Genomic DNA, 12254 nt, shown 5'->3' on the forward strand with positions numbered 1-12254 from the left:
GAACTGAAAATATTGAGTAGGCCTAATCTACTGATCAAGTCTAGGAGTACATGTGCACCAAGTGCTTTAGTAAACACATCAGCCAATTGCAAATGAGTCCTGACATGGAAAGTCTTGATCATACTTACCTGTACCTTCTCCTTGACCAAATGGAAATCTACTTCTATATGCTTTGTCCTCTCATGGAACACAAGGTTTGCAGCTATGTGCAAAGTTGCCTTGTTGTCACAGTAAAGAAGTGCAGCTTTAGAATGCTCAATCTTGAAATCTTCAAGCAGATAAAACAACTAAGTAATTTCACAACATGTTGAAGCCATTGACTTGTACTCAGCCTCTACTGAAGATCTTGACACAGTATTTTGTTTTTTAGACCTCCAAGATATTTTGTTTTTTAGAAGACAAATCTTGGTATTTGTTATCCAGCAGATATAATCCATTTTGTTCTCTACCTAGACCAATCAAGCTCCAAAGAGCAAGATCCTGAATAAAGCAAAATGATCCAAGAAAAATAAGGCAACAGTATTGTAACTTGTTCAATTTATTGACAGATATGAGGTTAAAAGTAAAGGAAGGAACACACAACACATCAGTAAGCATTAAGGTGTCATTGAGATGCACTGTTCCTATGTGAGTCAGTAAGACCTTTTCACCATTGGGTAAGTAGACATAGGAATTAGAAACACAAGTAAAAGAACTGAATACAAACTCAGAGTGGACCATGTAATCAGTGGCATTTGTATCAATGATCAAATCTGTTTCATTGTAAGCTAATCTATTTACTGTTTTAGCAGAGAAAATAGTTGAATGTGGGATTGAATTTGGAATAGTAAATGAGGAAAAACTAAAAGTTTTACCTGAGAAGTTGTTGATGTAATTGGAAGTGGATGCACTCAATGCCAAAGGCTGGGAAGTGCTAGTTCCTCCAATATTCAAGCAAGCTGACTGCTGTGAAGTTTAAGTTGAATGCTGAGCATTTTCACCAACTGATTGTGAATTTAGAAAAGCTAGAAGCTGTTCACATTGGGATTTGGAGATTGGGCACTGTGGAGTTGAGAGCACAAATTCTTCACCAGTCTGATTAGAATTAGTAGCCCTAAAACCTGCTACCTGATTGCAAGAAACTTGATTGGCCATGTAACCTGTAACATTTATCCATTGTATGCCCTGTCTTCCCACAATGAGTGCAAATAGGTCCTTCCCTTTTGGAATTTCCTTTGCTATTGTGGTTATGCTTGAAACTAGAACCAGCATTTGAGCACAATGCTGTGGTTTCAATGGGACGAGCTGTGACAGAACCAGTAAATTCACCATTCTTGAAGCTCCTTTTCTTTTCTTCTTGCAAGATCAAGGAAAGAACTCTATTAATGTCAAGTAGAGGCTCATACAACAAGATTTGACCTCTGATAGCTGAATAGGAGTCATTTAGTCCCATAAGGAACCTCATCACTTGGTCATGATCATGAAAATCTGAGGTAGTTCTTTGAGCTCCACAATTGCAGGGACATTTACACATAGGCATAGTCTGGTAGTTAGCCAATTCATCAACCAAAGCCTTAAACTTTGTGTAATAATCCTCCACAGACAATTGCCCTTGAACAAGATAAGCTGATTCCTTCTAAAGCTTAAAAGTTCTAGGGCCACTTTTCTGAGAGAACCTGTGGCGAAGATCAAGCCAAATTGTTCTAGCATTGTCAGTATACATGATGCTAGAAACAATGTTTGGTGAGACTGAATTGATGATCCAACTAAGCATTGTCATGTTACACCGAGTCCACAAGATGAATTGTGGTGAATCTGGACTTGGTTCTGCTATGGTGCCATCAACAAAACCAATCTTGTGCCTAGAAGTGAGTGTGATGATCATTGATCTCGCCCATGGAAAGTAATTTTTGCCTCTGATCAATTTCTGAGAAACAAGTTGAATAGTATTGTTATCACTGTTGCTGAGATAGAATGGATTTACAGAATCACCATTTGCAACTGTGGAAGTTTGATTGTTTAACGATTGATTGTTTGAAGTTTCTTCAGTGGTCACCATTGATGGAGCTTCAAACCTTGAAGAAGATTAGATGAATTCTCAGAGAATCCAAACAAGATTAACCAAACAGAAAACAAACTAATCTGATCTTGATTAACGCTCTGATACCATGTTAAAATTCACAAGCTAAACAAGAAATCTCAGATTAAGAAAAGAAAAGTTGCAGAAAGCTTAAGAAAGCTTTAGAAAATAGAGAGAAAATTCAGAGAGAAGAAAGAGAATTCTTATTGCTTTGAGTTTATGAATTATAGAGACTACGTACCATACACACTAAACACTAAGCTAGTATTTATATAGCAGTTACAAAACCAAAATGCGCGGGAAAGCTTTAACTAACTCCTAACAGATTCCCTAATAAAGTTCCTCTAATAAGATTAGGCAAAGTGGCACTCCCTCTAATTACTTAATTAACCAACTTCACTAATGTGCAGTGCACATGTCATTTAACTACTTAATGCCTTAAGTAGCTTCTTCAGCCACGCTTCAAGCCTCCTGTGATGCTTCCTGTGATGCTTTACCTGTGCACTAGTTGTCTTCAAATCAGATTTACTTCCTTCATTCAATCTTGTTTTACCCTTCTTCAATTTACCTTTATCTTTAGTTTCAGGCTTCTCTTTAACACGTTTTTTGTTCAATGCTCTGTGATATGATTTCCCTTGGTATGCTAGTCACTAAGTGAAGAATAAAGATAGAAGGAGTGGTGGGTTTGTTGGCGGAATGGGTGGGGAGATTGGCGAGATGGGTCGGCGCCGAGGGTGGGTCGGAACTGGTTGGCGGTTGGGTTGTGAAATCGGGCTGGTGGTGGAGGAAGAATAGAGAAGATGAGGAAAGTGAAGGAAGAAGTTTAATGAGAAAAGAAAGAAAAGTTTAATAAAATATTATTATTATTTTTAGCTTCTTGCAACAGTGCATAGTCATGAATGTAGTAAGAAGCTAAAAAATTTTAGCTATGACACCATCACTGTAGCATGCTTTTTAAGTATTGGTGGTGCTAAAAATAACAATATAGCTATTTAGCACCAACAATGTGGATGCTCTAACAAAGATGGTATTGTGCAATTCCTAATGACATACTACAAAAATACCTTAAACTTGAAATAAAAATACTAATAAAATTAATTAAATATTAGGACCGAAAAATAAAAAACAACTGACTTACAAAATAAAATATAAAAAGAACAAAATTAATTTTCTCTTTTAACCTCCTACGTCAAAAAATTACAATGCCACCAATATATCACTTGAAATATAAACAAGCTGCTTAATAAGACAATTATGAAACATACTTGGGCAAAGGATTTTCCTTTGTAAAAATCACCAAATTCCATGCGCAACCTATCAGGAGGTTACAAGTAGGCAGCGAGCTGGTTCGGTCTTGAAAAGCTTGTGAATTTATTCCCCATATATGGGTTTGCACATAAAATTCATATTTATAGTCCACTGGGTATATCGAATAATTTCTTGAGAAGCATACTCAATTGGATTACCAAGTTCATTCTATTTAAGTTTTCTCCAATCAAGCACATTTCATTCTTCCTCCATCTTTTCTTCAAATCAAATTGTTTGTTTTCATATAAAGTGCTATTATGCCAACATATAAAAATATGACTCTAACATGTTAGATCTTAAGGGTTTGTTTGTTAAGAGTATTTAAATATAGTTTTTTTTTTTTTTTTGAAATTCATAAAATGGTGGGTTCCACACTTGAATATATTGTTTGACTAATATTTTCTAAATACATTTTTCAAAAAATTGTATCCTATTTTCCTAGTTTAGAACATGATTTTGAAAACGGCTAAGGAGTGTTTTCAAAATACTAAAAATGTTTTTAATAACATAGTTGTAAATAAATTGAAAATAGTAGACCCCACATATTTGTTCAAACTCTTGTATCTCTTAAATTAAGGAGCTTATCTTTATCACAAAAAGAATTCTCACACTTCAAATTTGAAACTTATCATTAAAAAAAAAAAAAAAAAAGTAAATGATGAGTTTTATTCCCTTACCATTATCCACAAAAAAAAGTAATATACAAATTCTATACATTACTTTTGTAAATATTTTTTTAATAAAAAATATCAAAAATAGAAATGGTCTCCTAAATAATTATTTTTTGATTTTAGTATTTGAAAATTGTTCTTAAAAGTGAGAGCCAAACATGTAAAATATAAAAATTAATATCTGAAAACTAGTTTCAAGTTCAATTTTTTGAAAATTGTTTTTGTACTATTTTGAAAACAAAAATAAAAATCCTTCTACCAATCAGGCAATAAACTTTTTTTTTTTATTACAGTGGCACTACCAAAAATTTGGGTTTAGGTAGCGTTTTTTGTTTTTTGTTCGTTTTGTTTTGTTTTTTTTTTTGTTTTTTTTGTTTTTTTTTTGCAGCATATTAAAAAATGCCGCTATAAGAGGTATATTGTGGCATTTTTGTTGAGCGCGGCTAAAGAATGGGCATATAACTTGTTTTTCTATAGCCCAACCAATAGCAGCGTTTGTCAAAATCACCACAAATGAGTGGTTTATACTTTATAGCGGTGGTTTTGTGGACTATAGCGACATTTTCATAAATTGCTGCAATAGTTATTAAAAACATAATAATTCTTTTGTTACAAAACTTTATAAAAACCATTTCTCTCTATAGTGACTTCTTTCTATTTTTTATTTTTTCATATTTTGCGACGTTTTTTGACACCTCCCAAACTTAGGTTTTTTTTAGAGTGTGGATTGATTGTTGGGAAGGTTTCTACCCAATGGTTTTTACTTTGGCACAATTGTTCCATTAGTTTTTCTTAGACATGGCAAATGAGTTAGAATTTGCTAACCGACCTAAACCCAATTTTTTTTACCTGAATAAAAAAGAGTCAACTAGTGACCCGACTCGTTTTTTTGGCGGCCAACCTGACCCGACTTGTTTTTAAAAACTTATTATTAATTTTTTTCTATAAAAATAAAATGAAATTAAGACATAATTGGTTTTACCTATAATAAAAAAAGAAAAACAAAGACATAGTTGGTATACTTGTTTGTTATGGGCTTTGTATTGCACAACCCAAACTCAAATGACAAATATAATGCATGTGGTGTTCTCTCTCTCTCTCTCTCTCTCAAAGACATCAAATTTTTAACATTTTTTGGATGAAGCCATTAAAAAAATGTATTTATATTTAACGCTATTCAAATAAAATGGCTTCGATAAAACATGTTGAGACTTTTATCTAGATGCGTGCAAATGAATTGATTGTAAAGTTGTGATTTTCAACTATGTTGTGTTGGCTTTAATTCTGTGTCAAATTTTATTATAATTTCTTCAATCATTTTTTCCTGTATGTATGTGGGTTTTTAATTGTAAGCTTACCCGCGAAAGAGCCACGTGTAGAGCACATGACTGGACTATGAAGAGTCATGCCAGGCTGGAGGTTTTCGCAAGTGTCTCGCGGGTAAGGCCAACAAGTGAAGGACTCACGAAACTCTCTATTTGGCAAAAAGTCGTGTTTTGCTTTACTATATCTTTACTCACACTATATATAACCTCATTATCCATAAATTGTAGGAAATGTTTTTCAAAGAGAAAACCCTAGTAAATACACTTGAGAGTTAGAGATTGTGATACCCACAATCATTTACACATTTCCTTGTGATTTTTCCTCAACTCCTACCTCTCCATCTCTACATCCTTGAGCACTTACGACGCCCATTCTAAGTGTAAAGTGAGATTTTGGTGCTATTGGGAAGCATTGGAAGGAGCCATTCATTGGTGGATGCAATTAGGCTGAATTGCGGGATCTAGAAAGTTAGAGAAGACAAGGCTCCGAGAAGTCAATTGGTAGCAGGAGCTTGGAGGGCTCAAGTACATGGGGGTAGACTAGACTTGGAGAGTCTTTTGTTATTCGTGTACTTCAACTTTATTTTTGAGTGGATCGATTTTGACTTGGAGGGTTGTGGAGAGATTTTTTGCTAAGTTCTTTGGTGTCCTCTTCGATAACACGTCTTGGTGTTATCTTGTGTTTGCATCTCTCTTTTCTACTCTTTAAGCTTTCCTTTTATTGTTGATAATGGATGAATATGGCTTAGGGTAGTGATAACGGTTACTTGCGCTTATTTACTCTTGTTCCGCACTTAGTATAAGTTAGAGTAAAAGCTATCTAGCTGTATTTTTAATTTGGGGGTCTAAACAAGCTCTTGGGTTTTTGCACAAATCTGAGCTTTCATTGATGATTGCATGCAATACGTAAAGATTACAACATTATTCCTGCTTGAACAACGTGATAAGTATACATTTTTAGATATTAAATGAAAAAATATATTCCAAGATAATGTTATTGCAGTAGGCTTAAAAACATATATTTGAAATTATAGACTTGTACGAGAAGTATTCATTGATTTAAAAAGAGTAAAGCCGATGTACATCAATGAAATTGGTATAAATTATGGATGCTTAATAGTCCATAGCCAAAATAAAAGTTGATATTTTATGGAGTGTAAATTACTAAACAATTTATAAAAGATATCATGTATAGATAAGTAAACAATCAGACTTTGATGTGTATTCTCAATATTGAAATAGAGTACCGACGACAGTGCATCTAAAATTTCAAGATATTAGATTATGAAATTAGTTTTCAAGATTTTAAATTTTTTATATGTTTTTATTCCTTGTCAAACTAGCTATTCAATTGCAATTATGCATTTGTAATTTTGTTTTATATTTTGGGATATTGATATGGTGTAGTAGTGAAACTTGTGTGTTTGTTTTAATTATATTTTCAAATGGTAGACTAGACACTTTTGTGTTTGTGCTATTTATTTTGATTAGCAATGTTGGAATTTGTATAATTATTAAACAAGTATCAATTTTTGAATCGAGCTCTTTCTTGATATGGGTGGTGAATTCAAAGTAATGTATTTCACACAAAGTAATTTTTCTATGAGGCTATTTGTATTATTGGATTGGTTTTTTGATTGAACATATTTTTTTTTGTTTGTTTGATATCAAATTTTGTGTAGTACTTTATTGCTTATATTTTTATTGTTTTAGTTTTGGTATTTGCTAAGTTGTGGTAAAGTAAAATTATTTGTGGATCACTTAGGGTTTGTTTGGTTGAAATGTTGGGGTTTTTATAAATTTTTAATTATTAAACAAGTATCAATTTTTGAATCGAGCTCTTTCTTGATATGGGTGGTGAATTCAAAGTAGTGTATTTCACACAACATAATTTTTCTATGAGGCTATTTGTATTATTGGAGTGGTTTTTTGATTGAAGAGATTCTTCTTTTTGTTTTCCTATTTGATATAAAATTTTGTGTAGTACTTTATTGCTTATATTTTTCTTGTTTTGGTTTTGGTATTTGCTAAGATGTGGTAAAGTAAAATTGTCTGTGTGGATCACTTATTATATTTGAATCAGTTGGAGTAAAAAGAGGGAGGATTGAAAATGAGAGAGAAAAAATAGGAAAGAAAAGGGAGGAGATAATGGTGGAACCCGGTAATTTTCTCTCTCGGCTACTAAATTTCACCCCCCAATTTGGAGAGAAAAGGGTCGGTTGGTGGTAATTACCATTTTGCCCCCCAATATTTAACACTAACTTTTTTTTTTCCACTTGAAATAACGTTTGGTATTTAATAGGGGCATAGAAGTAAATTTTTACAAAAATATTTTCTATCCTAATAAGAGTTTTTCATTCCCTATAGAAGCAAGTGATGCAATTGCCTAAGGCCCCTAAATAAAAAAAAAAAAGCTCCCACTTGTATTAAATATATATATATATATATATATAAATAATATTTTAATTAAGAAAAAATTTAAGTCCTTTTATTGGCCAATATAATGCATTAAAAAGGTCTTATTGTATCATAAAATATAGAAGATCAAAAATGGAAAAAAAAAAAAAACAAAAGAATGCCTCACTAATAAATGGAAAAAAAAAATTATATATATATATATATATATATATATTTTAGGGTAAACTACATTTTTGGTCCTTATCCTATACACCATATTTCAATTTGATTCCTAATCTTTCAATTGTGTCAATTTGGTTCCTAAACTTTTAGTATCGTGTCAATTTAGTTCATGCCATTATCTTTTGGATGAAAATTAATGAAGTGACTAATAGCAAAAATAACAAATTAGCTTTCGCTGATGCGAGAATAAACTAAAATTTTATTTTGGCCGTTTTCCATGTCAGCAATTTTCATCCAAGATATAATAGTAAGGACTAAATTGACACGACATTCAAAGGTTAGGGACTAAATTGACACAATTGAAAGGTTAGAGACCAAATTGAAATATGGTGTAAATGATAGAGACCAAATATATAGTTTACCATTTTTTTTTATTGGGGAATTTTTTTTAAAGTCCTTTTATTGGTCAATAGAATGCATTAAAAATGCCTCATTGCATCCTAAAATACAGAAGATTTAAAAGGGAAAAAAATAGTCAAATTTAGCTAACAAAATTAAATCATAAGAGAAAAATTCATTAACTAATTTTTAAAATTTGCTAAAATCAAAATTAATACTAGACAAATTCATTAATAATACAATGTATATGTCTTGAAATATGCTAAAATAGAAATTATAAATTTCTTAAACAAAAGATAGAAAACAAAAGAAAAAATCTCTCATCTCTCATCTCTCTATCTTTCTGTCTCTCCATCTATATTCTCACATTTCTTTTCTTCATCTGAATCTCTTTTTTTATAAGCTTTATTTCTTCACTATGAAATCAATCTTTGCAATAGCTTCACTATAGTGGTGGACCGTGAACGATGTGCGTGTGTGAGCCAGCCCTAGAGGTGCCCTCTCTCTCTGAAATTTTCATAAAGATTGAAGTTATTGAAGAGTATTGAACTACTGATTTGTGATAACTATTAGCTTTTCATTCAATCTTTCATTTTTTTTTTTTTTTTAATTTGCGCTACACAGTTGACAGGACAACTTATTGCACTACACATTGCACATAGCAAATATCACTATAGCACACTACAGCATGGCCCACTCGCTATCACTAAAGACACTAATCCACAGTACCCACTCACTCATCAAATGAGTTTTATCATTTAAAGCTTCAAGATTTTTTGGATTTTAAGTTTTATTAACAAAACATTCTTAAACCCACCCACTATATATTAAATACCTGTACGCGCATAGTTTCTTTTTATCAAATCAATTGATAATTTCATGTATATAGTATCAACCCATTTGTATTATAGTGATACTAACTTGTTGAATCATTTAATAGATTAATTTTTGTTTGTACAGGTCTGCAGGTTTAGACTTTAAAGTATAAAGTAGTCACAACGTTAGAAAAGTTGCAATAATCAGGTTCTATTATTTTATACTTTAAATTTTATTTTTAGTTTAATTATAATTTTTAATTATAAATTGTGTATTATTTATTTATAAATATTTGCTCATTATAAATGTCTACTAGAAATAGTTATCTGGATATGAAAAACTTAAAAAAAAGACAAAATTTGAAAAAAAAAAAAAAAAAAAACTGAATCGAGGATCAATAGATTTAAAATAAAAAATAAAAAATAAAAAAATTCAATAAATATTATATAATTAATATTTAAATATAAAAAAATGCCCTACTTAAAATTTTCGCCTAAGGCCTTTAAAGTTGTCGAGTCAGCTTTACTTGGGCTCTAACCACTAATAAAAGATGTCATATGTTTTTAACATATATAATGCATATAGCAATAACTAATGTTATCTTTTTTATTTGTGGTTGAAGTCTTGAGCTCCAAACATATTTGGAGCCAAGCCTTGTCCTTAAAAATAAACAAAAATCTAACAAAGTTACCCTCCTAGTAACTGACATGTGTCCACGTGCATAGAGTTGAAGAACCCAACAATACTAGTCGCTAACCCGTGCGATGCACGGGATAGTTAAACAAAATTTATACACATTTACTTTTATTGGTACAATCATTTGAAAATAATTCTAACTAATATACGTAAAAAGGTTAGTAATTTATAGTACTTACCCCCTACTATTAGTATACAGACACCAAGTGCGGTCATCGTAGCCCTTTGAAAGAACCTTCCCCAATTGGACCCTATAAAAAAAAAAAAAAAAAAACACCCAATTAACAAAATTGATCCAAAAGGGTCTAAAAAGCACACAAAATCAATTCAAAAAACAAAAATATGAGACAAAGTAATTACTTTCCGCTGCCAATGAAATCGTCTTTTGTATTGCTTTTCCAAACTGCAGCACTTATCTCTCTAAGGCCTTCAATTAACGAAAACACAAACTTCTCTTGGAATACTGGAGTATTATGACCATCTATACACACATACACAAAAAACAAAATCAGCATAACTCACTATAACTCTATAGAAGCCTAAAAAATATAAAGAGAAATTAAAAGGGTTGAATTTGATATTTACGTTTGGAGAGAGAGAATTTGCAGAAACTATGGTTTTATATTTCTTAACTTGAGAGAGGGGTAAGGTTGTTAGGGTTTTATTTCTTAACTTGAGAGAGGGGTAAGGTTGCTAGGGTTTTGAGGTGTTATAATGTTTTTATTTTTATTTTTATTTTTTATTTTTAAAATATTGTGCTGACGTGGAAAATTGTGGTGCCAGCAGAGGCTTCGATTTTATATATATATATAGATAATGGAATTCCCTCTGGGATTGAGGTGTGACTAACACGATAAACCAATGTAAGAGTACGTTACTGGTTTTGCATCAACGTTAAAAGTTCCCAGTTATTTACTTTGCTTCTCCATTAAGAATTTATAAAAAGAAAGAACGAGTCTGTCCTCAAAAGAAAGTGGATTGCTTTTGTAGTTTTTCAAAACAATATGAGAGGAAATCAGACTCACCGGTTTTTTTTATTTTTTATTTTTTTTAAGAAAAAGAAATAGTGAACAACATAATGATTTCAGACCTGACCAAAGAAAAAGCACGATCTAAAAGGTAATCAATTATGTAAAGGGCCTTTCCATCAAAAAAAAAAAAAAAAATGTAAAGGGCCTTGGAAGATTTTGTTTTGGCATTAGGGAAGCTTCTGTCTCTGGACAAGCTTGGAATTTTGATTATATGTACTGATAAATAAGGGAAACGGCATCCAATGGACAATGAGACAGATGAAAAGTTGTAAGAGGCATTTCACGTTTATTTCAAGTAAATAAACCTTGAATTCACAAGGAGGAATTCTGGAATATACTAAAAAAAAAAAAAAAAAAAAAAGATAGGGGAGAAAACTGTTAGAATTTTCATTAAAGTGAATATGGGAAAAATGTGCATTTGCTCATAATTTACAAATTATGCATTAGAATTCGATTTTTTGAAAATCAATTTCTGCTTATTACTTGACTTTCCTATTACCAAATCCAGCTACTAAAATCGAGTTCCATAGAATTTCTTTTTTTAGCAACACTCGATTGGTATGACGAGTTCTTTGCAATTTTGACAAAAACAAAATTCAATGTGTAACTCAATATTACATATATCAAGTTCCATTGAACCTAATGGCCCCAAGCTCCCCTATCTCCTTCATTTGCTTATCTTCCTTTCTTTCTCCTTTAGTCGGAGCTCTTTGCGAAATCCCCAGACCGAAACGGAAATCCCCAAACCTGCAGTATCATCAAATCGAGAAGCCCTAACCAGACCTACGAAAACCGTAACCGTAACTGTAACCCTCACCCTTATTTGAGTTTGAATTAAATGCCAGCTGTTTATTCTCTTTCTAAAGGAGACAAGTTTGAGCCCTTCATGTGTTGCTGAAAGTCCTTGCCTAGGAATGTTACGCGGTCGCACCACTCGGTAGGTTATACCCTTTTGATACTAAATGGTGTTTGAACTTTTATTTTTGAAATCAGGCTCAAAAGAATTTAGAGTTATGCTAGGACCACCGAATTGGGCACAATATTATATCATAACTCACCACGTGACAAGTTGTGATTGGTAAAAATATGCCCTTACATGGCTTACTATCACGCATTTTCTAATCACAACTTGCCAGGTTGTGGCACAAAATTGTGCCCAATTCGGTGGTCCTAACATAACTTAGAATTTATCATTGATCCTCAAAGGGTAGCCTATCCATCTGTACTCCATTGTTCTCAGTTACTTCCATATTACTATTTCTATCCATTCCTCCTTTGCAAAGAAAAAAAAAAAAGAAAAAAAGAAATGGCTGACGCCTTGGTGGGAGGAGCTTTTCTCTCGGCTTTCCTCCAGGTTTTTTTTGACAGG

The sequence above is a fragment of the Quercus robur genome, chromosome 10 (genome assembly GCF_932294415.1).
Source record: "Quercus robur chromosome 10, dhQueRobu3.1, whole genome shotgun sequence".
Taxonomy (NCBI): domain Eukaryota; kingdom Viridiplantae; phylum Streptophyta; class Magnoliopsida; order Fagales; family Fagaceae; genus Quercus; species Quercus robur.